This window comes from Apium graveolens, chromosome 11 (genome assembly GCF_009905375.1).
Source record: "Apium graveolens cultivar Ventura chromosome 11, ASM990537v1, whole genome shotgun sequence".
NCBI classification, from domain to species: domain Eukaryota; kingdom Viridiplantae; phylum Streptophyta; class Magnoliopsida; order Apiales; family Apiaceae; genus Apium; species Apium graveolens.
This window is the reverse complement of record NC_133657.1, coordinates 82,441,013-82,446,921: the sequence shown is the minus strand read 5'-3', so window position 1 is coordinate 82,446,921 and position 5,909 is coordinate 82,441,013.

The window sequence follows — 5,909 nt, the reverse complement described above, 5'->3', positions numbered from 1 at the left end:
TCACTCTCAACAATCAAGCATTTAAGTTTAATCTTTTCAAGCTCAATTACCTGATCCTCTAACACAGCATTCCTATCACTTAAAAACACATTATTCTCTTTGATCCTTGTGTTTTCTTTAGCTAGTGATTTAAGGGAAACACGCAAATGATATAATTCATTGGACATATCATTTATGGCTTCATTGCATTCATTTTTAGAAAGCTGAGAGAGGTCAGTAGTAATTACCTGGTTGCTTGATGAACTAGTTTCATTTTCATCAGAATTAGCCATCAGGGCTAGGTTGACATATTCCATATCATCATCTGCATTGGCTTCATCTGCTGCCCAGTCATCTTGAGTGAGAAAAGCTCTTTCCTTTTGTTTGAGCAAATCAAAATACTTCTTTTTGTAATCAACTTGCTCAAATTTCTTCTTGTCAGAGGTTGGCTTTCTGCACTCATTTGCAAAGTGTCCACTAATGCCACAGTTATAACATTTGAACTTAGACTTGTCCACCATATTTTTGTTTGACTTAATGAATTTTGCATTTTTCCTGAATTTCATCTTTGCAAACCTCCTGGACAGAAAAGCCAGATGTTCATCAACATCATCAGAGTCATCTTGACTGGAATTGTCTTCATCCTCAGCTACTTTCTCTTTTCCCTTGCTTGATTCTGATTTGCTTGTGCCAATTTTGAGACTTGGCATTGTCTTCTCCTCAATCCTGGCTTCAATTTTCTCATTGTCAGCTACAAGTGCAACGGATCCCCCTTTTTTCTTTCCCTTTTCCAACAGCTCATCTTGCTCCATCTCAAGTTCATAAGTCTTCAAAATTCCATATAATCTTTCAAGTGTGAAGTTCTTATAATCTTGAGAATTTCTTAGAGAAACAGTCATAGGCTTCCATTCCTTTAGTATAGACCTCAGAAATTTTAAGTTGGAATCTTTGACTTGGTACACTCGACCATACAGCTTCAATCCATTTAACAGTTTCTGAAATCTGTTGAAGGTATCATTTAATGATTCTCCTTCTTCAAAGTGAAAATATTCATACTGTTGAATAAGAAGCTGCATCTTGTTCTCTCTAACCTGCTCAGTACATTCACATATGATTTGCACAGTATCCCAAACTTCCGTTGCAGTTTGGCTATTGATGACATTGTCAAACATATCTTGATCTAAGCCATTAAACAGAATGTTCATGGCTTTCTTGTCCTTGCGAATTTCTTCCATGTCTTCAATAGTCCATTCTGCTTTTGGCTCGGGAATGGACTGTCCAACAGCAACTGTTGCAGTAGCAGCTGTGGCCACTTTGTAAGGAATGTGAGGACCATTTTCAATGCAGTTGATGTAGCTTTCTTCCTGAGACAGTAGATGTAAATGCATCTTCACTTTCCAGTGATGATAGTTATCTTTTTCCAGGACTGGAATCTTTATACCAATATCCTTCCTACTCATGTTGGTAGCAGGAGGATTCTTCTGTGCACTCATGATGTTAGCAGAATAGATCTTTAAACTCTTTGTATGTTAAGAGCTTGCTCTGATACCAATTGTTATTCCCAGTGAACTAACAATGAGATTTACAGAAGGGGGTTGAATGTAAATCTCAAAACTTTTTTCAAGTTTTGAGCAGTTTCTAGTCTATGTATTTTGATGAGCAAGTGTGTGTGAATTGCTTTGAGCTAATGCAGACAGATATATATTCAAACACAAATGTAAAGTACACAACAGACTTAAAAACTTTTCTGGTGGATTTGTTGTTCCACCAGAGATGTGTTATTTCAGAAAAACTGTGATTCAAAGAATTAAATCATAGCTGCTTCCTAGTATAAAGTAGATGATTTTCTCTCTGGATTTTTCTAAACAGCTCTGGAAATTTTTTATCTAATTACTAGCTTCTACTTGGTTTATATATCACCAAGTTTACTAGTGCAGACAAAACTGTAAAATATAATTAAAAGGTTCTTCACATGTTTCTTCTTCATTTCTCTATCCAATGCAATTTAGGTTTGGCTGTGAATCTTTGAATACTTCCTTGTTTGCACCAGAATGGAAATGCTGCATTTTCTTGATTCCTCCTAGAGGCTGCCACATTCCAGTTTGTCTCTGTCAACCCATGTGCCTCTGTCAGCTTATGAATTGTCACTATCAACTGTTATTGAACTAAGCATCCGTTGAAGCTTTCATCCGTTGATGCTTTATCCGTTGAAGGTTTATCCGTTGATGCATTAGCAGTTGAAGCTTTATTCGTTGATGCACTTATCCGTTGATGGATCTTATCTGTTGAAGCTTTAGAGACATCCGTTGAAGCTTTGTTTCTTATCCGTTGAAGGTCTTTAATATCAGTTGATACTTTTTCACTTATACAAAATTACAAGGCATGAAATATTTACAATTAGCCCTCCTATTTGCATATCCACTAGTAGTCAACATGACTGATAATTTCCCACAACATCTAAGAAGTACAACTTAAATACAGAGACTAAAATGTGCTACAATACTAAACTTATTTCTAAGTGAAGCTACTCCTTCAACGGATAGCCAAGATGATCTTATCCGTTGACGCTACAAACACTAGATTTCTACTTAAGTGTTTAGTTTAACTTATCATCAAGCTAATACACATATTTTTAACATATATAAGTAATTCGGTGCAGTGTTTGGTATTTAGTTTGTATGTATTTGTGGAGTAGTATCGTATATCTGTGGTTCGTATTTGGGTGTACAATAATCAATGGTTTAGAAAGAATAAGGTTTACGGCTCAAGATCAATAACTGGAATCAGGGTTTTGGGTTCAGTGCTTCAAAGCACTTACAATATAAAACAGGACTATCAATCCACTACAATATATCTCAAGAAAGTTCAGAACACTTGCCTGGTATCAGCTTGCTATACTTCTCTAACTTCAATCATAATCGTCAACTCCTCGACTATCTGTTTCCTTTTCCTACGCCTTGCCTCTTCTGCTCACATATTATAAGCATCTATCAATATTCAACTCATACGATTCTATTCGACATATACTTCTATCTACCCTTCGTTTCACCCAAATCCGATTAACGGATTGAAAGTTATACTATAAACAAGTAAATATCGAATATATATACCGCCAGTCAACCAACAAGTCACATATAACACATAACACGTTAAACAATCAATGATATATCATTTATAATGGAGTCTCGGGTCATAAACAGGCTTTCGGGTATTTAAAATGATTTTTAAAACATTATTCGAAATTAAAACGGGTCGTTGGATCAATTTCGGAGTAATAAACAGGGTTCGGCTGGCCAAATCTGGCTTCAAAACAATTTTATAATAATTATCGATCCTTGAAACCAATTTAAAATAAAATTTTAAAGCTCGAAACTATTTTTCAAAATTTTTAAATCATTTTTAAATAATTAAATCTAATTAAATAATTAAGTAAAATCAATTAATAATTAATTAAATCAATTAATAATTAATTAAATCAATTAATCAATTAATTTTCAAATTAATTGACCAATTAATCAATTAAAAACTAACTGAAATTAATTAACTAATTAATTCAGATTTATTTTTGAATTAAAAATAAATTTTGGAATTAAAATAATAATTTTTGGAATTTTTAAAATTAAAAACGGATTTTTATAATTAAAATAAATAGAAAATATGATTTTTAAAAAATTTTAAAACAGGTTTCCAAAATATGCAAATTCTGGAAAGTTCAGGGACTGAACTTCACCATCTTCAAAAGTACAGGGACTAAAGTACAATTTTGCAGTCCAGTCGCTGGAAAATACAGGGGTGGCCGGAGAACACGATTCCGACATCCTCACCCCACCATCTGCTCCATATATAATCTACAGATAACCAGGAAGACAACCATGCAATCAAATCACATCAATAATCCCTGTCCTGGCCGGAAAATGGCCAAGAACATCGCCGGTTTCCGGCGAACCGACGAAAACTTAAAAACACCACTCCCTTCGATTCAGACATCCTCTATTAACGAGCTATATACCAATCGATTCCAAATTTCATAAGGAACACAACCCACTATAAATCAATAGCTAATAACCCCTAAATCAAAAAGCCCCAAATTTCAATTAAAAACATTCATACGGGTTATAAACCCTAATTTTAAAATTCGAAGATTAAACTCAATTTTGAACATGTTATTGAACTCCAAATCAATCATATGACATATGAAAATCATCAGGAAAACAAGCTCTACAACATGCAATCATCAAATCATTCAAACAATCATCCGAACAAAAATTCATATTTTTAATAAAAATAATTCGAAAATAAATAAATTTCCAGAAAATAAACCTTTGATTCTACTGGTGTATGGATCACAGATTCTGGTAGAGCTCTTCAAGACCTTCAATTTGGTTACTCGAGCTTTCCAAACAAAGATCAATAACACCTTCAAAAGTTGGTTTGATTTTCAGAAGATTATATGAATATAAGTATTTTCTCTGGAAAATTATATAATTACTGACTGCAAATGATTTTTGATACGGAATAGAATACGGTAAAGGCTATTTATATTTACGGAAAATTAGTATCCCGTTGGATCATTCTAGATACAAAATGGTACGTTTATTTATAAAAATTGATCCAAACGGTACCGGTTTTCGGGATAATTATCCAAACCAGTACAATTTGTACTGCGGTCATGGTCTCAGCGCCTGGTTACACGTTTTACGAGGTGATAATTGTGATAGTTTAATAAAAAGATCTCGTTTATCGAAAATACGAGTTTTATTGATTTACCGAAACGAATAATGTATCGAAAATGTTGCGCCAGGACCCGCACAGGACAAACCGTACGCCGGATCGAAAAAGTCGAAACATGGAAAATGCTCGGAATATTGCAATTGGGTTAGGAAGGAGTTCTCGGAAGAGTTTCGGGTTATAAAAACGTAACAACGGATGACGTCGGTTGGTTCCTGATTGAATAAAATAGTTTCTAAATACTTGGAAAAAGATTTTATAAAATCCATATATTTCCTATAAAATCATAAATCATCATAAAAAATAAATAGGAAGATATGACAATTATCTTTATTTTATTTTGGACATATAAAAATTAAAAAACTCAATTAATAATATTTTTAAACATCCAAACACATTTAACACTTAATAAATAATTCACAGAATAGGTACTGAACACATATAATAATTGTTTATTAGCAAAAATAATTACACAATATATCCCGGATATTATAAAAACAATATAATACAAGTTAAAACACAAATAACTTGAGTACAAATACAGATACACTATTTCCACTAGATACACTATTGCCACTAGATTGACAACCATAACTCACTACTTATCAAAACAATTGCAAGTTTATAAACAGAATAAAAGCTAGACTCAAAATAACTTATAACACTTCAATTCTTATATCAGAGTTAATCATGGATTCATACTTTTACTCAAAACAACAAAACACATATGCCTATTATATCGCGCAATGAGTGAGGTCCACAAAAGACTTATACAATAGCACCCATGTAGCGAGCGTTAGGTTAGCGGATCCCAGACTATAAAGCCTTAGGTCACTAGGCACAAAGTTCCCTAAGAACTTAATAACTCCAGTACTAAAGAGCCCACTCGTGATCAATTATACATAACACACTCCTTTCTTTATTTTTTCTTTTTTTTTCAACAATTTATGAATGAGTGCGTTTCGCTCCATCTCATTTAACCCTAGACTACTCATAAAAATATGAGCCAACTACTAGCCATTTGACACTTAGCCACACAACTAGCAATGAAATCCAATTTCCACCAATTTTTAAATATCCATGTCATTTATTAAGAGAATATCCTAAATTCTAAATATAAACAAGCGATTAAATCTCGACAAACCAACAAATCATGATTATGATCTAGCACTCTAGCAACCTATAAGACTTAGTGAAATACA